At 41.5% G+C, this 22,414-nt stretch overlaps 1 long non-coding RNA gene across 1 annotated transcript in view; it reads left to right on the top strand.

The window, feature by feature from the left end:
* Positions 1-22,414, top strand: part of LOC144019636 (uncharacterized) — a 110,929-nt gene that overhangs the window by 27,546 nt on the left and 60,969 nt on the right. The window contains exon 3 of the long non-coding RNA XR_013283732.1: positions 11,391-11,558. This is a non-coding gene — a long non-coding RNA (uncharacterized LOC144019636). The remainder of the gene's footprint in view (positions 1-11,390; positions 11,559-22,414) is intronic.

A 22,414-nucleotide genomic window follows, 5' to 3' on the forward strand; every position in this document is an offset into this window, starting at 1 on the left:
AAGTGTGATTAATCAGATTAAAAATTTGAATCGTTTGACAGCACTAAAAAATTAACATATCTACTGACCATCCATCCATCCAACCACCATTTTTTTTTGTTTTTTTTTGTTTTTTTTTGTTTTTTTTTGTTTTGTTTTGTTTTTTTTAATACCACTTGTCTCCAATATGGCGGCAGCTAACTGGAACTTACTGTATTCCAGTTGATTTCAGGCTGGACTTATTGCCAGTCAATTACAGGACATTTTTTTTGTTTTTTTTGTTTTTGTTTTGTTGGGGGGGGGTGAAATGAGTGAATAAAATCATAAAACAAAATTGCAAATGTCATGCACGTCTAGGTGTGGACATTTTGGTCCCAACAAAACGAAGATTGTTTGGCCTTAAACCCTTAAACACGTATTTTTGTGCATTTACACTTGTGGTGTCCAGCCGCATACACACAAATGGAAGGATGTAAAGGCCACTTTGAATGTATTAAACATGCTTTAAATCAATCAAGTAAGCAGTTATGTATTGTTTATATTTTCTGATGAATTTGATCAACTTAAAAATAGATAAGGATATTTCCAAATTTTGGGGTGGCCCGCAGTCACGTATTGCACTAAACTAGGTCCACCCATGCACTGAACAGCAGCCAAATCCCATCTTACCATTCCGAACCAAAGCAATAGCAAATTCTTGTAAGCTTCTACGGTAAAATTAGATGACAGATTTAATCACCAAAGTGTTTTGAAGTGTAATTGTGTTAGTCGTAAATAATTCATTTCTATATTTGCATATTTATAAGAGCTCTACACAAATTAATTATTATTAGTAGTGGCACCAATTTTTTTTTTCACACCCTCAGCTCACTCAGCTCACCTCCACCCTTTTAAACATTTATTTATTTATTTATTTGTTTTCAACTAACCTTTTGGGCCATGTCATTTTTATATGTACATATATAGTATATGCTGCGGGCTGCTGAAAAATGGTAGGTGGGCCTCAAATGGCCGCGAGACTAACTAACTAACTAACTAACTAACTAACTTACTAACTAACCTGGTAATGTGCATGAATGTTGTACACTTGATTTGTTACCAGCTTCCATTTTACTGAGAAAATAAATACATTTAGTACAAACTCTAAAAAGAGTAAATTATCAGCATCAGCTGAAAGCAGGTCTACTTCTCCTCCGCTATATACTAGTCTGATACAGGGCGTGAGCTAATATATTTGACAAAAATGGTCCAATTAAACAGATTGATTTCTTCCAATGATGTAAACACGCCTTGATCAAGACGGGCTTGTTCACTGCCGATTTATGAATTACAGCATTTCAACCCGTGGCAGTGCCGGGTGTTTATTCAATGAGATAATGGAAGGGAAGGCATACGTCCTCCCCAACAAATACTTTAGATAAGCCAAGTTCGACTCCCCCTTGCGCCATCCAAACCCCTATCTGTGGGGCAGGCGGGGTCATACCATAATGCATCCCTCACCACATAGTAATGGTGCTAAATCATTGGAAACACATCATGTCACACCTAATCCCCAGGATGTGTACGGTCTACGACGCTTGGAGGGTAAAGAATTCTGTGAAATGAAAAGACGAACAAGTCAGGAGCTTTCTTGTTGACTGAACACAGTCAGGTTGTCACTTGGTTCCCATTTCCCAACCTGCTTGTGCAGTGGTGTCAACTCTGGCAGGTTCAGCAATGGGTCAAGGAGAGAGGCCGGCAGCCATCTTATCATCCACGATCATAAAACACTTCCTGAAGGAAAGGCCCGACTGCTTGTGTGCATCCATGCATCTATTAGGTCAGTGCTGAGCAATGCTGTGCACGCGAGTCAGCGGCTGCACACCAGCCGGGCTCCAGCGCTACACCAATCCAAACTACCAAAACAATCATGTAGATTGTTAAAATTTAATCTCATGATAATTTAAAAAATACTGTTTGATAAAGATAATAGTAAGATATTAGTGCTCATTAGATGGTGGATCTTTGCCTTGCTCAAAAATGCAATTGTGCTGACTTGACTGGTTTTGTAGTAATGAATATGTATTGCCCCACTTGTCACAGTGTTTACATGTAATATTGTCATGTTGTCATGGTGCCCATGCATGTCAGTGAGCTCCATTTGAGTGAATACACCAACCCTGCCTTCACCCAGTCCACTGTACACTGCTCCCTTGTATCCTAGCAACTCCCCCTGTGCCTGCGGCCGGCTGTTACCTTTCTGTCTGGACCCGTGATTTCTCCCAGTTGGAGTGAGGTTACGTTCATGTGTGATGTGTGTTGGAGGACCCCCCCTTCCCCGATCCGTCTTCCCTTTTACCCCCACCCTTGTCCACTGGTGCTGCAGGGATGTTACGTGCAGCCAAGGCCTTGCTGTCGAAAAGCATCGGTTCAGATTCCTATTTACTCTCACCCCAAAGGCAGTGGCTCTTTGAAACGGGGGGACTTCAAAGGGTGGGATCACAGCAACTGATCAGTGGAGGTGCTCTAACAAGAGAATCCTATTGGAGGTGGTCAGGGGGTGATATGGAAAAGACAGTGAATTAAAAAAAAAAGGAAAGAGAAGAAACGATAACAGATGGAAGTGAAATGTTTTGACAGGCAAAAAGGGAAGCGCAGGTTAAAAAAAAAAAAAAAAGGTACAAAGCCACCGGCTTTTCTGAATGATCCTGATGGCTCCAATAAAAGAAGTGGGGGAACAGTAGCAGTCTGAAGCAACACATGCATTTTAACACTCCGCTACAGCAGGAATGCAGTGGGGTATTCTGTGGCAATAGACATTTTCAACACTTCATTCACACGAAAGAGCCACTTCAATAATTCATCACTCATTCCAGGCTCACTGACTGTGCACTTTTCAACAGCCTTCAAAACTCCTTGTCACACAATCATGTCCACGCAAACACGTTGTACGCAAAAATGCATTTTAGATGTTAGGATGGACTTGAAAAGATAAAAGTCATGTAAGAAAATCACAAACACAATTATTCTACATTCTTGTTTTGGAAAAAAAAAGCCTTGTCATATTGCTGTGACAAGAAATGTGATGCACATTTTCTATGCTTCAATTGCGAGGATTTGCTGGAGTCTAATAGCAGCCCGCCGTGACCCTTTAATAACCCTTGATATGACGACTCAGCAGCACAGTGCTCACAGTCTGAAAGGGAGGCCTTAGAGGGGTTTCTGGCAGGGCAGTATTCAGCCCAGTTTGGAAAAGTGAGGTCATTGGAGTGTTTTTCTTTATTAAGTACAGTATGTGTGTTTATGTGCAAGTGTGTGGGCTTTCGTGTGCGTGTTGTGTTTTTCATTGTGCCGGGGGGATATGGGTTGTGAAAGGCTAATTTGGGTTTAAGGGCACTGGGCCCTTGCCAGGCGCACCAACCCGTCTCATATGCCACCGTCTACATCAACACGTGCACTAATATGAAACGAGCCCCACTGCCATTTCCTTCTTCAGCACCGCCATTCATTCATCAGTGAATTTAGTGGTGGAAAAAAACTTTACAACGTATTTACAGCCTCGTTGAATGGCTCATTGCCTCTGATACTTTGCAATTAACCGTTTACTTTTACTTGGTACCTTAATATGCATTGCTGTTGTGTTCTGTTTAAGAATGCCAAATGAAATGCTAGTCTTAATCTTCATATTCTTCAATGATAAAGATATTTAATACAAGTGACACCCTTGCCTTTTAAGGAGGTAAAAGGAATATTACTGCTTTTGTTGCTTGTTTTAACAGATCACTGGTGCCATTTTAACTCTAAATTCCTTCTGTCTTTGTTGTCTAAACAGTTGCTCCTGATTAGAGTTGAGTAAAAAGCCTTGAAAAAAAAAAGAAAAAAAAAGATGGAGGGTTGGCGCAGGGGCCCTGGAAGCATCAATGACACGAACAGCTTTCCACTCTTTTTCTTTCTTTCCCTCCTTTCTTCTACTTTGCTTTCCACCCTTTTCCATCTGCAGTTTGACCTCTGCTATTCTTCACTATGATTCCTGTGTGTTCAAAGGCGGCAGGATGTCAGTAATTGGAAGGGATGCGATGGAACGGGGGGCCCTCCTTGGAGCTACCCCCTCCCCCCCAGCCCAAGAGAGGTCAGGGAGAGCCTGTCTTGCACTGACATGCGGGTTTGGACGGCAGCATCCAGCCACAACAGGCCTGAGGCACCATGATCAGCAGTAGTTCTGTCAAAAGAGGAGCAAGCCTGCTAAGAGAGGATCTGCTGCTGTTTGGTGTCAACCATCTCCTGATTCCGCTTCAGAGAGCTGCTGTGTTGAACATAATGCTGAAGCTCCTTTCCTGACATGTAAAATTACTCAGACATCCATCGGAATTCAATATGGAAGATACTATTGAGTTTGCCTGTTTTGCTCTGACAAAGTTCTTGGATTGTGATAAGTCACCAAATCACAATCTCTATTCTAGTTAATCCCGAATCACTATGAGCATCAGAGGCCCTCTTACGTAACCAGCAGAAGTTTTCAGCCTATGTTGGTGATGCGATATCTTTTTTTCTTTCTTTCTATTTTTCTTGTGGAATGCCCCAGGAGTCGGTTGACTGTAAAAAACAAACAAACAAAATACACACACAAAAAAAGCGAGAAAAAAGTCATATTTGCTTGAAAAATAAAATTAATAAAGTTTTTTTCACTCAGAAATTCTAAATAAATTACTTTTTTTACAAGCAGAGTTTTGCTATTATTTTACCAGTTTATTATTAAAAAAAAAAAAGTAACTCAAAGGTTGAGGAACAATCCCACAACCTTCAAGGTTCTAAGACAGCCACTCTACCACATGAGCCATGCCGCTCCTGCTGTGTGTTAGTATATTGATGGTCAGGCGGAATCCTTGCACCTCCAGGACCCGTTTCTGGTCTCATTTTAGACACACCAGCAATGCAGGACAGTTGCAAACAACAAGAGTGGCATGGCTCACGTGGTAGAGTGGCTGTCTCCTAAAATGAAGGTCATAAGTTTGTTCCTCAATGCTTGAGTAACTTAAAAATAAATGAAATAAAAATATAATAATAATAATAATAATAATAATAATAATAATAAACTGGTAAAATGTACTCAAAACTCTCCTTGTAAAATGTACTTAGAATTTCAGGGTGACTAACTTTTTTTTTTTTTTTTTTTAAATAAATATTGCTATTTTATTCTTTTCTTTCTTTCCTTTTTTTTATGGGCCATTACTTTTTTCATTGTGTCTTTCAGGTACATCTTACGTAAATAATTGTTACAGTTATACAAATGGCTACTAAATTTGTCACTTTGATACAGTCAAAAATGCTACTCGAGTGCTCGGACGAGGTCAAATTATGGATGACTTTTAGCTTTTAATTTTTTACATTTTAATGAGAAAAAAATGAGGTGGTTCTCTTTGCTTCAAGTGATGCAACCACTGTCAGTCCCGTAGATTTGGGCTCTCTGACCCAGGCTGTGAGATCCGTTGTAATGATAACCCTTTGAGTGAAGCTGGAATGCGCTCTTGAGACTGGATGCCCAGATCAGTGCCGTTATGAAGTCCAGCTTCTTTCAGCTGCGTTCAATTGCCAAAGTGAAGCCCGTTTTATCCGGACATAACTTTGAAATTTTAATCCATGCTTTTATAACCACTAGTTTAGATTACTGAAATGCACTCTGCACTGGACTCAACAAACGCCACACTGACGACTTGAATTAGTGCAGAATGTGGCCACTTTGCTTTTAACTGGATCACGTAAATCTGAGCATATAATCAGTCCTCTGGCTCCCTGTGCACCTTTGTATTATTATAAAACATTTTTGTTTGCTTTTAAATGTCTTCATAGTTTGGGACCGGAGTACCTTTGTGGTTTGCTGGTGCCATACTCCTCTTCTTGTTCACCGAGGTCGGCAGAAAGCTAACTAAAAGAAAGCTGAGAGTTGACCGGGCCTTTTCAGTGGCCGCGCCAAGATTATGTGACGATTTCCCTCTGAACGTCAGAGAGGACAGTTCACTTCCTGTCTTTAAATCGCTGCTAAAAACTCATTTATTCTCACTGGTCTTTAAATCAGCTTGAGGGTTGACTTTTATTACTGTTTTTATGTTTAGTCTTCTGTGCCCTTGTTTCATTATTGTTGTTTTTGTCTTAGATTTTTGTACAGAACTTGGGTCGACTGTTGTTTTTAAAGTGTTTTTGATACAAAGTTGGATTTTTGACTGATTTTCTTTACAGAGCTTATTTTTTGGAATGGGGCACAGTCAACTTTGAATTTCCCCAAATTGCCTGTTAGTCCAAAATGTCATGAAAAGATGAAGAATTAACAATCTTGGGGGACTGGTGATCTATAGCTATCCATCAGTCCAACTATTTTCTTCTCTACAAGTTTCTTATCCTCACTAGGATGGGAGTGAACTGGAGTCTGTCAACAGACTTGGGGTGGGTACACTGTGGACTGGTTACCCGCCATTCCTTCATACATATAGACAAATAACCATTCACACTCACATTCACACCTTCGGACAATTTAGTCTTCACTTTACCTATGAAACATATTTTTGGAATTGTGGGAGGAAGCACAAGAAATTCCAGGCAAACATTAGGAGAACATAACTCCACACAGATGTTATGATCTGTGGTTGGATCCCAACAGCGCAGACACAAATAAGATTTTATTTACTCTTTATTTACATAACATCGAGAGGCGTAGAACAAACTTGACGAGATGAGAAACAGTGAGAATGCATCAAGAATCACGAGACGCCAAGCCCCCTTGGGCTGTGGAGATGCACGGAGGAACAGAGGTAATAATCCAACAAACACATATTTCTCAGACAACTTATATAGACGTGAATCGATCTGATTGGTTGTGGCTAGACGTGGGTAACAGGACTGGCATGGAATTTATCTGATTTGCTGTTGACCAGAAAAAAAAAAAAAAAGATTAAGGACTCTTGACATCACATAGGTTAAGACCAGCTGAAACTAGATGCATCAGTTCAAAACAGACACTCGACCTCACAGTCATGACCCAAACTTAACCCTGGCATGACCCAGACATGACAACAGGAAGGCCAAAAGGCTGAATACGAACCATCTCTTGCCATGATTTATTTATCAAGAGCTATGTCATGAGACTTTTTGTCCATATACTGTAATATCTGCGATTGGTTGGCAACCAGTCCAGGGTGTCCCCCGCCTACTGCCCAGAGCCAGCTGAGATAGGCGCCAGCATCCACCGCGACCCTTGTGAGGATTAAGCGGTCAAGAAAATGGATGGATGGATGTATACTGTACTATGTCTTTCAAGACACTGACTCTGGAATTATAGTCAGGATAACCAGACTACGGATAATGGTTGGATGGATATTTTTCTCCCCTAATTCTCAGCATCAGTCTCCTTTAAATTGTCAAGTGCAAAGGATTCAACTCAAATCAGCTCTGATCAAATTGCTGCAAAAACCCACATTTGCCATCTCGCGCAAATTTAAACCACAGAGGTGTGTGGAGTTGAGGGCTTAAGAGGATACTTTTCCCACATCAGTTTTAAATTAAGGTGTCTGGACTGCATTAACATCAATAGGACCACTGTCATCGTCATACTGGATCCATACATAACCAGACCCATTCATACATGTGCACTGTATGTGCTCAAACATGCCACGAGAGGCAAGCAGCCTGACGCCTCGCCACATCTCTGTGAATACAAAAGTATGCACATGAGGAAAAAGAAGTCATACGGGAGTGTATAGTTGTGTATTTGGAAGTGAAGACACAAATTAGACGCACACAAATATAGAGGGAGACTGTCGCTGCCCTCAGCATATGTCATCTTGAGCAGTGCACTGCGGTTGAAGGCTGCCCTGGTGTAGGATGGGGCTTATTTCGGGAAACACCCAGCTGACACATCAGCCCTGGCAAGCCATGACACAGAGCTGCCATTGCTCTCTCCTTAAATAAAAAAAAAATAAATAAAATAAAATCACCTGGGGCTTTTGTTTGTCTGTGCCATGTGGGATTACTGGATTAAACTACACTACCCACCAATTCGCTCCAAAAGGAAGGAAAAACAAACAAACATTCCCAACATGCCCCAAAATGTGGCATTTCAACAAGGGCAAGGCAATGAGAAAAGGCGACGCTGATGCCGACCACTGTTACCATCAAGTTAGGTCCGTGTGGCTTGTTGTCTTATTCTTGCCCCTGGGTTGCGCCATGATCTGAGACCTGTCCTCGGGGACACTCAACCTCCTGCTGAGTTCACACATCAATTCCCCATCCCGCAAACATGATCCCACAGACCCCCTCCCAAATTTTTCACACCCCTCTCAAAATTCACCCAAATCGGAGTGACTCCTCCTCTCTGTCCGTCACTTCGTATTATCCGATTCTTTGAATCCCTTTGGGAAATTGATAGTTTGACAAATACAAAGAAAACAGTTAGATGACTTACTGGTTGTTGTTTTTCCTCTCACTCGTGTGCTAAACACTTAATTATTTTCATAACCAGTGGCTCTGAAATTCAAATCAAGTCTTTTTCACAAGCACTTAATGGGCTATCTGACAAAATAAGCACTTACTGTAGTAAATAGAAAATCCACATACACGTATTAATATTAGGTTTGTGGAGTATGATTTATCAGAATTAAGCAGTAATTTATCACTCAATCCAAATATGTTCTTTACAATATGTTGTGTACAACCCCACTAGTCTAAACATGGTATTCTAATTAATATTACGTTTGTGAAATATGAATTAAGCAGAAAAATCCACCTGTTTTTATATATCTCAGCCGGCGGCCATTTTGCCACTTGCTATTGACTGAAAATGACATCACAGTTACTCAGGGCTCAGGTATCGGCCAATCACGGCTTCTGAGTTTCGTCATGTGACATCCGCAAGTTAGACTTGACTTTAAGTTGAGGCGTGATTGGTTGTTACCTGAGCCCTGAGTAACTGTGATGTCATTTTCAGTCAATGGAAAACGGGTGTATTTTTTATTTTTTGTCCAATTCATATTTCACAAATACAATATTAATTAGAATACTGTGTTTAGACTGGTGGGGGCGCATGCAACATAATGTAAATACATTTGGGGGGTTTGACTTTCTCTATAAGAATATTAACTATATTATAGGGGACACAATAGCTTATTTGTAAGGACTTTGGATTTGGAAACTGAGGTTCACTGTTTGCTAGTTTGTTGCCCTGACTACTGTCATGATGCCCTTGAGTAATGTACCCAATCACAGGGCACATGTAAATAAACAACAATTCAGATTCACATTTATTTGCTGCAATCGAGGAAGGTGGACATGGAAATATGAGTGTGAAGTCGGCGGGGGGGGGCTGTTTAAATCTGACGACGCTCGACAATGGTGAACCCCTTAGAGACAAAGACCAAAGAAAACATATTTAGCTATTTTTTTCCTGAACATTAATTTAGATATTCAAAACTTTACGTAACCCAACATGATTTAGATTGACTGTGTTAACCAGACCAACAAACAATTTATCGGAATCAGCCATCTTTGTTGTTTACATTCGCTTTAAACGCTTTGCGGTCAGAACTGCGAGATTCCAAGTGGCATATGTCCGATGCCCCACCTTCCTTGAACGCAGCAAAAGTTTATTTATTTATTGTATTATTATTATTATTATTATTATTTTATTATTAACAGAGATTCAAACCCAGAGCCTCTTAATTGTGAAGCAGTTGTGCTAACAACTACATGACACTACTGGCCTTTTAAAATTGCAATTTATGTTTTTTTTTTTTTTTTTTTTTTTTTTTTTTTTTTTTTAAACAGTATCCTTACATTCTCAGTGAATAAAATTAGTTGAGTGTACAGTTTAATTGTCTACTGCTGTTGAAAGCGTTCAGTGGAAACCTAGTAATACTTGGTCCATATGTCCAGGAAACTGATTTCTAACAAATCATTTGGATGCATAGATTCATGACCAGGTGGAATCGAAAGCAGTGGGAGCGTGAAGTGTGAATGAGAGACAGTTTGAGGGGAGTCGTGACGGTGAAGTCAGAGTATATATCTACCCGCCAGTTTCGTTGAGAGGCTGTCAGTTGTGTCTTGCTGCCAGCATCCAGCGGAGCTTTTGAGAGACTTCAAGTGGAACATCACCTGACTGTGAAGCGCTCACCTTACACTGTAATGAACAGCCGCTGGAAATCAATCGCCTTACTCCTGTTCAAGCAGTATCATTTCATCTTGATTGTTTAGCAGTTGACCAAAACATATACAGGTGACTAAGAGATGATACATCTGTTTGAAATCAATCTTTGTCCTCTTGATGAAGACTCAAGTGGAGAATAGTATTCATGACCTGAGCAGGCAAAAGAAAAGCAGGCACATTACAGGAAGTGAAATATTAGAAGAATCCAGATACCTGAGCCCGCAACCTGAACCCAAGAGAAAGAGAAAACCTCATCCCAGGGGAGAGTGGAAGTTGCCAAGGTGGACAACGACTCGGAGCCAGGTGAAAGACAGAAGACAATCAGATGAGGTTTCAGTGCCTCGGCATGAAAAATAGCACGGTTACTTGCTCATTTGGAGGCCATCTTTTGCAAAAAATTCCATAATGTGGTATCAGGTTGTTTCAATAAAGTTTCAGAATCTGCACTGCGGGCTGGTCTTCAATGTCTGCCCATTCCTTTGTTATCTCCTTGGCTGTAAAGCAGTCAGTGAAGTGGAAGGAATGTGCGGTATTTCCAGGGTCTGACAGGGGAGTGTTTGTGTGTGTGTGGTAGAGGGTTGAGAAGGTAATCCTCCATCACACCCCAAACAGCATGACGCTTCCAAACACATAAAGAAAGCCTACCTGCATTCAGGTCCACCCCCACACACTTGCACACAACAAACCCGACTGAGGTAACAAAACAGTGGGAAAAAAGGTGATTATAAACATATTAATTAGTTTCCAGGGATTACCAGATTTGATGAGTGAAGAAAACACTCGGCTTAGAAGTGTGATTATCACACTGTACAGGTATAAAATTGGGGTTAATGAACGCAAAATGAAACAATGCGTTTTAAAAGTCCTAAACCTCCGTCCGTCTGTCAGAAGATTCTAGCAGCATTATAATAACAAGGACTAAAATACGGTTGCTATTCAAGAGACATATTTAATCATACTTGGCTTTTTGGATCTCTGTACATCTTCTAAATAAAATATGATGAATTGCACACGTAGATGCATCCCCTCAAAAAGTGGTGGGGGGGGGGGGGGGGGGGATCTGAGTTCAATGAAAGATAAGTTTTAGTTTTCATGTTCTTTCATCAACGTCCACCCATTCTCCTCCTCTCTTGAGTTAATGCTGTTAATGGAAACTGCCTTATTGAGAGTGTCTGTGCTTGCAGCCAGATTCAGATATTAGGTGGCTCATTTGGTAAGCTCATTGGCTGCTATCACATTTCAGGTCAATGACCCCAGTGACCAGACAGCAGCACATAGCAGGGATGAACGTGCAGGAGAAATCAACACCAGCAGCACAATTTGTTCATTGGCTGGCTGCTGGGACGCCTGGACGGGATGACGGACAGATGGAAGGACATATTGATGGACGGATACTAGCCGTCTGCTGAAGGCAGGTTTCACCAAAACACTCTTTGATTTGTACAAGGAGGGGTCGGAAGTTCAGAAACAGTTTGACAAGAGAAAGCAGTGAATTATTTTCCTGTAAAGGGAGATGAAAGATGATTTTAGTTTTCATCCATATCTTAATTGCTAAATGAAGAAAAACTTTCATTCAGATATTGTCACATGAGGTGATGAGTTAGGACCCAAATGCAGGGAGTCTTTACATAAAAAAATACAAAGTAACAAGAAAGAGAGGGGCCAGATGAATGGAAGCAACCTCGAACACATGGGAGAACAGCTGGTAAGAGACCTTGACATACTGACAAAAGTGTCATTCAAGAGGGTAAAGCACTATAATTAATTCTATACACTATACACTAATTCTATATGACCAAATAAAGGCCTATATGATAAAATAAGAGTGACTCATACCGGACCATAGGCCTAGCAAATGCATGGCAACAATCACCCGGTATTGTCACTTCTTCTGTGTTCGTCTCACTGATCTGTATATATTTCTGGATAGCCCATACACGCCAGTGCAAGCCGTTGAAGCGACAGGGCAGCCATCCTACTCCTCCCATCTCGCGAGCAGACTACTGTTTAAACTTTTTCTTTTATCTCTCAGTTCCTAGAGCCCTGTTGTTTCTACTAAGTACTGTCTCAAATGTTCTCTAATTTCGATACTGTAAATGTATAGGATCGTATGCGGGGAAACGTTTCTTGGGAGGAGGAAATACGGCGGCTTCGCGGCTTCAAAAGTTGTGGCCTATATTGAGATCAGTGGTTCATCTTTGTTGATTCTTCTTCTACACTTTCTGTTAACTCCCTGTGGCTGTGCTACAGCGCCACTCCAATTCACTCCACGCCATGTCTTGAAACTTCATTTGGACGCTCTCATGTCTTGAAACGTTTCGGTCTGTACAAGATTTGTTGTAGAAATGAAGCCGGCTTTGCTTCCGTGTGAACAGGGCCTTTGTTTCCAAGGCAGTGCTTCTCAAACTTTTCTATCCGCTTTAGACTATTTCTACCTAAACACGCTTCTTTTTCTGAATGTGTGTTACCGGAAACACTTTTACCAAATCAAAATCAAGTTTACAAATGATAAACTTAATGGATAGGGTCAATGGAGGAAGTGATTGTCTCATCCCCTGTCTTGGCTGTGATAAATTGATCCATGAATTTTAATAGTGTAAGATAATGTTTTGCACATTTTGTAGAAAACTGCTTCGTCAGGCACATTTTGTCTATTGTAGTAAATGTTTGGACTTTCAGACCTCATTGCAGAAACAGGATGTGATTCAGACTGAATTCATTAATGCACCTTTTGCACCAGTAAAATGTTACAGTACATTAATGATCCAAGGTGTCGACACTTGCTTCATTGAGAGAGAGAGAGAGAGAGAGAGAGAGAGAGAGAGAGAGAGAGAGAGAGAGAGAGAGAGGGAAAAAAAGATGATCAAAATTGTGTGCTATCAATTGTCTTCTATACAAAGTGCAAAAAAAATCTGTAAGCAATTGTTAGTTTGCCATTATCAGGATGGAGCCATTAAGCTTTTACTTAAACTTTTTATTCAGCTGACACAAGTTTGGGTATAAAAAGATGAATTCACTTTGAAATTCCTGCTTATAATTGTTGACACGTACAATTCAATTGGAAGCTGGAAAGATGTTTTGTGTACCGTCAAAGCTCACAAAGCCTCACAAAGCCTCTAGTGTGCCATCAGCATTGGTGAACCTGACCTCATGTCATTGGGCTGACATGTTGGTTAATTGGGCAACAACAACCTGGAAGTCAGGGAAAGAAGTGATTTATTGAGGGATCTTGTTTATTGCTCTCAATTACATAGTTGTCAGCTGCTTTACTCACTGTGTTGTCTGCCTGCTGAATATTAACTGCTACATAAGAGAGGAATTTATTCTGGGCTGGGGTAAAGGCAGATTTGTGACTGTCAGAATAGCAAAGTAATTGTTTTTGAATTACATTCTACTTTCAAATTTCAATTGAGGAAAACATGTCAAGCCCCAGAGCAGCGAGACAGAAAACATCCCGACATTGTGACTGCTTTTGTCATACAGGAAATCTAAATGAAGACGGCAGTTTTTGATTTCTTAGTAAGCACGCGTAGCTGTATGTGCGAGGAAAGTAATTTGTTGAAAATTGCAGGTTGTAGGAGTGTTATGCATTAGCAACTATGGCTTAGCACGTGTTGAAAATGTTTCTCTTCTTCTTTATCGAATGGTTGAGCAATGACGCAAAGATAGCCGCTTACAAAAATGACAATTTACATTGAAGCTAATTAAGTCATCAACCAGCAAGAAATATTAATCTAAGTCAGTGGTGCCAAAGTCCGGTCCTCGAGAGCCCAGATCCAGCCTGTTTTACATGTCTCCCTCCTTCAGCGCAGCTGAATCTAGTAATCAGCTCATCAGCAAGCTTTTCAGAAGCCTGATAACGATCCTGATCATGAATCAGGTGTGTTAGTGGAGAGAAACATTGGAAACAGGCTGGATAGGGGCTCTCGAGGACCAAACTTGGCCACCCATGATGTAAGTAATTTCAAGGCAAATAAGAATATAGTAACCAGTGCAGCTGGGCATTCAATAATTAGAAATCCCCAATGTCAGGCAAGCACTAAATCATGCCCTTTGAATGTGTCTGAATTTCTCATAGTCAGGCATTATTTCCTTGCATTGAATAGTCACCGACTCAAAACATCTCAGGTGAACTGAAGTTAGGTTTATCAGGATCAACACCAAAATGTAATAGGCTCTTGTTGGCCAATGTCTTTGGTTATGTAGTCATAGTTTCCACCGTTCTAAACACTTGTTACATCACTTCATATATTTAACTTTGGAAATGCAAAGTGAAGATTAAATACTTTTACTATAAATCATTGTACTTCTGGCAAAACCTCTTCTTCTTCGTCTTCCATTTAGAAGAAGGAGAGTAGTCCCAACAAGGATTTACTGCTCCAAAAGTGTGCATTAATCTACCAGGACTTTACCTCTGGCCACAATTCGAAGTGTTAAGGTAAGCCATTTGAACCTGAAAAGAAAAACTTAAACATTGTTATCAAGCAGACCTTTCATCATCCTTATGTGCTGCAGATAGAGCTCGCTTTCTGAATCAGCAGCTCGTACGTCAGCTTGCTTTCCCTGTTTTGCCGAACACACTGGGCTCCGCTACTTTGGTTTTTGGGGCACTCTGAAGAACCGAATGGCAGATTTGAAGAACGTTGAGAGAAGCAGTGCTCTTGGAGCGTATTTCTGAACGCAACGGGGGATACCTTTGGTTTTTGTTAAACAAATATACCCTAAAAAAACAACAACTGACTGATTTAATTTAGAAAAACTAAACATATCAAGAAAACCTGTGGAGTAGTGAGGCAAACAAACCGCAAAGTAAGGAGGGAACACTATCACTGATAACCTCTAATTTGTTCATATAGGAAATAATTGAGGTAATATTATTCGCGACCTTATTTTCTGGAATCTTCTTCCTTTTGCCTTTGTTAGTTATTGGCATTTTACAAACAACCGTTGGTCTGCAACTGTACCTTAAAGTCACCCATACTGTTCTATGCTCCTCCTGCTGTGAGTTTCTGCTATCCACCTTAGTTTTCCAACTCAGGTCAAGACGTTTCCCTCCTCAAACACTCCTGAATCAAGTGATCATGATCAGGGTTCTGCAGAGTTTGCTGATGAGCTGATCCTTTGAGTCAGGTGTGTTGGAGGAAGGAAACCAAACATGCAGGACTGCAGGCCTCAAGCAACGGAGTTTGAGACCTGTACTATAGACTAATTTTTTTTGGCGGGGTGTCTGTTTTATCTACATGTTACTGGGCATATTTTACCCCATAATTGTTGGATGAATTCCAAATTCCAGCAAATTATTTGGACATAGAAATTTGGGATGTGTGTGACTAATAGGTGTTTTCTCATCAACTGATGTGCAGTTCTTTACATTGCTTACTGCAACAGTAATTTACTCTCTCCTTTTGGACATCTCGTAGTTACAACGCTGTCCTCCCATCGCTCCGCCTTTCTCTCTCCTTGGGTCATTAGCATGTTGCTGATGGGGGTCGGTCATCCATTGAGCGGTACAGGGAGGTTTGGCCGGGGCTGTAGCGGGCCTGTCAGGGCAGGTCATTAAGAAAACGACAGGTCGGGGAATACACAGACAAGGTTGATTGGTTTCCTGCAGCCGTCAGCAGAGCCCTGCAGCATCTTTTGACCCTGTGAGCCCCATCTATCCTGTGTACACACACTCACGGACACGCACACAAACGTTTGTGTACAAACAAACACAGATTGTGTGTTTATATAGTTCATACACACATCCTCTCACATGCAACATGGTAAAGTTAGGGAGGTGACATATGTATTTTATTTATTTTTTGCCGTCATTTCTTGTACAGAAGAAATCGTTTCTTAAAGTGAAAGTGAAAAATTCATGAATCAACAACAAATGATGCTGCAGTTTGACACTTTGCATCAGCACTGTAGCAACAGACCAAAGCAACCCTTGGAAGTTAACCTCCGTTTTTCTTAAAAGGTCACGTGTGAGGATGTGCCTATGTGCAGCCGGACGCTCTGTCATGTGCACAAAGATGGAATGCTGCCCAGCATCCATCCCTGTTGTCTGATGCACTGTGAATGTCAAACCCACAGGCACCGACGCACGGCGCCTTTCCACATCACCATGCTTCCCGCCCCCCTACCCTACCTGCCCCCCCCCCCCCCCCCCAGCCTACCTGATGAAAAAGCATCCTGCCTGGGGCTGTTCCAAATAAGCCCCATTATAATGTTACTTCAAATGTCAAAGCCGGGGTTGTTAGTGCATGTGTGCGTGTGGTCAGCGGAGATGTGCATTGTTGTTTTGGGGTATCTTGTGCCACTGACGCATCCATCCTGTTTCATCCCTTCGTGTAATCAAATGCATTAATGTGTAAAAATGTCATTTAGCACAACACATCCCACTGCAGGCTGCTTCGTAGATGCTGATAGACAGATAGAGTTTGAGTGACAGGCTCCGGCTGTGGCCTGCCGGTGAGTGCCAAACATACACCAGCGTTTCTTTATGCGTGGGCTCAATCACGAAGCCAGTTTCCTTCTTGTGGAAAAGGGACTGCAGTGATAACAATCCCACGAAATGGCACTCGAGAACGCAACAACAAGAAAGGCATTGCACAAACTGTACCGTTAACCCCATGCGGTGACTTTTAATGCACAATATAATTGCTAATGGGACCTGTCTTTGGGGTGAAGTGGTGTTAACCTCTGATCAACCCCAGGTCAACCACTTATAGTCCAGATAGAATTCATTACATTTCAGCCACTTCATCATCAACATCTGACTGAGCAATTTCACACCTGCCGCAAAAGGCATTTACGTGATTCTTTATTTATTTTTTAGTGTGTGATTCAATCCAAATGTTTTCTGTTGTCTACACACGAAGAAGAAGATGGGTTCCCATCTGAAAAGAATGAAAAACCATACAAACCTACCAAAATAATTTAAAACTGACGAAGCTCGAATTTGCCAAAAAGCATATTGTCAAGCTATAAAAGCTACTGTGAGAATGTCCTTTGGAAAGGTGAAAAAGAAGCTTGTTGAATCAAAAATGTAACAAACAAAGAAAAGTACACTGAACCAACTGTGAAACATGGAGGCGGCTGTGTTTTGGGTGCTGCTTTGTTGCATCTGGCACAGGTAATATTGAATCCGAGTAGTGCACAATGAAATCTTGAGGTGTTCTGGAGTGAAATGTGCTGCCCAAAAAGTTTGGGCTCAGCTGCTCTCCAACTCGATAATTTTCTACAAAACAGCCAAAGATACCGCAGAGTAGCGAAGAAGTAAACCTCGTAGTACTACTGTATTCTCAAGAGAACTGATCTACATCACATTGGACATTTGTGGAAGGAGCTAAAGCATGTCTGGAGAAGGCTCACTTCAAGACAGCTTGAGGATTGGTCAATTATTTGTCAATTAATCAATGGATTTTGACACCTTTATAACCAGTGTACAAGTGACCAGTCATCTCCTTATGGCAGGTTAAACTATTTATCACCTTTTTTTTTGTCAATTAACTTCGTCTTTGGCATGTATATGCCCCAGGCGTGTGTGTGTTGGGTGTGTTGGTTGTAAGGCCAAGCAGCGAGACAGGGACAGGTGAACGTGAGCAACTCTAATTAGCAAGGTGGTGGCTCCTGTGCTGTGGAGTTCCACAGATGAGTCGTCAGGGACTCAAGGTGCCCGACTCAGTGGAGAAGACACAGAAAAACAGCTTTAATTGGTGTGGGTTATTTATAGAAACACACCTCTTTCAAGGTTAGTGGGTTAAGTCTGCTCAGTCCTCTGTGGGGAGCGTCATGTTTAGTGGTGACAAACAGACTGCTGCCAAAAGAGCTGCCTCACCTTCCAATCCCTCTGGAGTCATATAACCACATGTACAAATACATTATGAAGGCACATATTCCCATTTGTGGAAGTGTCTCAGGAAGCTATAGCAGCGTTTCCCCACACATCCACAATACATTAGGAACAGAATGTTTTTGGGTGAGAATTTTGGGGTGGGAAGCATAAAACATTAAGCACTGCATATGCTCAATTGCTTGTCCACACAGTATATTAGCAGGTCACTTAACTCGCTTGTTATGTGGTTTATGGAGGTCAGATGAGGGGTGCCATGTTATATACAATCATGGAAATAGTCTCTCTCTCTCTCTCTCTCTCTCTCTCTCTCTCTCTCTCCCTCTCTCTCTCTCTCCCCCTCTCTCTCTCGCTCTCTCTCTTGCTCTGTCTGTCTGTCTGTCTGTCTGTCTGTCCATCCGTCCAGCCTTTTCAGCCACTGGTAAGTGTTCTCCACGTCAGCCACTTCTTCAATTTGCTGGTGGTTCATGTCACATAGGGGCTTGTTTTTTTGTCTTTCCTTGACAGCCCATCTGGCTCCTTCTCCTTGCTGGGCTTATCTCTCTGTCTCTGTTTCTCTCTGTCTCTGTTTCTCTCTCTCTCTCTCTCTCTCTCTCTCTCTCTCTCTCTCTCTCTCTCTCTCTCTCTCTCTCTCTCTCCCTCCCTACCTCCCTCTCCATCTCTCTCTCCCTTCCTACCTCCCTCTCCATCTCTCTCTCTCTCTCTCTCTCTCTCTCTCTCTCTCTCTCTCTCTCATATATTTGTGGAGACTGGGGTCAAGTTGCATTTTACAATTTAAAAAATGTGCAGAAAAAGATTAAAAGATTAGATAGCTCATTAATAAGAAAAGAAAAAAGCACTGAGCTGTCACCAATGTCTTGTAAATGCAATTATGCCATCTAGTGGCAGAAAAATGACCAACACAAATCAATATCACACAAATTTTTTTTTGCAGTACATCTTTTTAATTTTAACTCAACTTTATGAATTTATTATGAAATTACTGTATGTATGACTAAAAGATGCAGACATATTTCTATTAGTTTAACGTTTTTTTCCCCACTTTTATTTTAACAAGAGTATGAAAACTTGGGAAAAATATTGTACATTTTCATTACATAATAGAACAGATATCAAATTTGTGATTAATTGTGAGTTAACTATTGAAGTCATGCGATTAATTACGATAAATTCATTGCCTGGCACCCCTAATTTAATTAAAATAAAAAACAAATAAGACAAACCTTTTCTTTTTCTGTCAGATTTATAAGAACGGCTCAAATGAAAAGGTAGGAATACATGGCTGGTATAGTGAAGGTGGGGATGTTATCCCTCTGTTGAAGCCCTCATTGGAGGCATCTTCATCTGCCGACCAATCCTCCCGAGGGCCCCTACTTCTCCATTTCATTAGTTTGTCAGCCTGCACGAAGGATTGTGCATTAGGCCTTTAATTTAGTGGATAGCCAGAGGCGGCCTACGCTGCCTAGTGTGACTCTGAGCTCCAACAGACTGGAATCTAACTAGGATCAGCTAAGCTAAACTTAATGCAGCCACACACATGCACATGCGCGCGCACCCCATCACTCAGACACAAACACACGCACACACCCCCACACACCCGCATGCTGCCGTCGTGCCAGAGAATTCTGATGGTGTTTTTTCCCCTAGCTGGTAGTAATGAACTTTGACTCTGAGAACAAAAAGGAATAAGAGAACAGATTGAAAATGAGATTTAAATGATTTAGGGCTAATAGGCCATGCAATAGAAATGCACATTAGTTCAACATTATATGCATGTAACTCAGTGTTATCTCAGAAAAGGAAATCATACAGCACTGAGTATTCATTTATTTTATCACACGACTATTATATCACCATCTTTGTTTGATTGAACTTGATGGATTTGAGTGCAGTATAGAAAGGAAAGGTAAGTTTATTTCTATAGCACATTTCATACACAAGGCAACTAATATGCTTAACACAAGGAAAGAAGCAGCAACAAACAGTAGTTATCAACACCAGAAGTGAAAACAAAAGTAGGTTACAAATTTTACTAAAAGAACATACATTGACAGTGTTAAAACTTTATACAGCAAGTTTTAAAATCATTTAGCATAAGGATGTTAAAAAAATAATAATTAAAGGGAAAAAAAATGTTATTTAAAACTGTTTAAAAGTCTTTAATCAAAGGTATGAGGGGAAAAAAAAGCAAAGTTTCAATCTGGATTTTAAAGCATGTACAACTTTGACTTCACTTCTGTTGGCAGCTTATTCCATTTGTGTGCAGCATAACCCCGGGTTTTCACCGGATGCGGTTGCGGTGCGGTTGCGGTGCGGTGCGTCTTGACTGCGTGCTCCGGACGGGTCAATTTTTTTGTCAATCCACACCGGCTCCGCACAGCTGCGGTCCGGCAGCTCCGTCGCCGCCCACTTCCCAACGTGTCTCGCGGGACCGCGCGCGCGCGATCATGTGGCATTTCACAACGAGAGGTGGACTTCTTTTGATTTAACCTTTTCTTCTTCTTCTGCGATGAGATTCCATGCAGCATCCTTTTTTTGGTTGTCCTTGTAAAGTATATTAATAACGAGAGTCGGGTCAGTGCGGGTCCACTCTTTATTTCTGTCTTCCGGGTCCGGCTGCGGCTCAGTACGGCAAGCGAGACGGGCACAACAAGCAATCGCGAACATCAAACTCACAATACATTACAGTCCTTATAAAAAGGATGTGCCGTGTCATATATTATTTTGTGGTTTTCCACCTCCAATATAAACCTCTCCTCGTCCATGTTCGCTGGTGTCTAAACCGTGAATGAGCACATGGCCCGGCGACGCCCACGTCACGTTTTGCTGAAAAACTTGCGAAATAGGAGCTGGCGAGTGTTTTATTCTGAAAGGTAAGCGGAAATTTATTTTGAAACTGCCTCGGTCTTCCTGTCCCGCTCGATGTGTTTTGTGCTAGCTTGCCATTTGCCGGAGGCCTACCGCTGCGGCGTCCGGCAAAAATAGAAAATAGGCTATCCTTGCGGAAGGCTTGCGGCACGCCGCAGGCCTTCCGCAGTCGACACGCAACGCACCCGCAAGCGGTGTAAACTGCACCATTCGAATGAATGGAATCTAATTGCTTGCGTCGCCGGACCGCACCGCAACCGCACAGCAACCGCAACCGGTGAAAACCCGGGGTAACAGCTAAATGCAGCTTCACCATGTTTGCTTCGAACTCTGGGTTCCACTAGTTGGCCCAAGTCTGTAGATCTCAGAGCCCTGCTGGGTTTGTATTCAATCAGCATTTCTTGAATATATTCAAGACCCAAAGCATTCAGTGATTTATAGACCAGTATGTTGTTATCTCTTTGTTTTGTTCAGAACTCGAGCTGCAGCGTTCTGAATGAGCTGCAACTGTCTGGTGTTCTTTTGAGAGCGTCCAGTCAGAGGACTGTTCCAGCAATCGAGTCTACTGGAGATGAAAGCATGCATGAGCTTCCCTTGGTCTGCTTGAAGCATGCAGTCCTTCAGTCTGAATATGTTTTTCAGCTGATAAAAGGCAGTCTTCGTGATTGATTTGATATGATTGCTGAAAGTCAGGTGTGAGTCTATTAGCACCCCAAGATTTTGAACTTGGGCTTTGGTTTCTAAAGACAGCGACTCAAGGCAATCCTCTTTTCTTTTCCGAAAACAATGCCCTCCATTTTGTTTTCGTTTAGCTGAAGAGCATTTCGGTTCATCCAGTTGTTAATTTGCTCCATTGAATGACAGTATGTTAATTGAACTGCTGTCATTTGGGTATATTGATAAACGCTTGTGTGCCATCTGCATAACTATGATGGTCAACATTGGCATTCTGAAGCATTTGACCCAAAGGTAACATATACAGACTGAACAACTTTTAAATTGTAGGCCTATGTGCATTTGGCAACACGTGTAAAAGTAGTGGACATCGCTGTATTTAAGACAAGATTTTGCACTTTAGGTATCACTGATGATTGTTAACCATGAAACATTTTGGAGCACCACGAGCACAAAGTGAATTGATGGAATTTGAAGTGTTAGTGGACGACAAACATTGTACTGACGTAAACGTAAAAGACTCAATAATAATCCAATAACTTTGGTGATTTCCTGCCCTTTGCACCTGACTTTCTAAATCCGATTGGCCATTCTAAATTTATGTGTATGGAAACAGTCCTCCCAGAGCGTGCAAAATGAACCGTGCAGCAATATAGCGAATTTGGAAGACGCAATTCTGGGTGTACCCGGTGAGTATGGTAGATCAGCTTCCACCACAAATCTGTTTACATAAGCAATGAAGTTTGCATCTATTTCTGCACACACAAACCTTTAAGAAATCAGGCCCGATGTGTTTCTACGGCAACAGGAATAAACAATTTACCACCGAGCAGCTGCCTTCTAGCTGTAGCTGGCCTGAGGCACAGCACACATATGATAGTGGT

The sequence above is a fragment of the Festucalex cinctus genome, chromosome 5, assembly GCF_051991245.1.
Source record: "Festucalex cinctus isolate MCC-2025b chromosome 5, RoL_Fcin_1.0, whole genome shotgun sequence".
NCBI classification, from domain to species: Eukaryota; Metazoa; Chordata; class Actinopteri; order Syngnathiformes; family Syngnathidae; genus Festucalex; species Festucalex cinctus.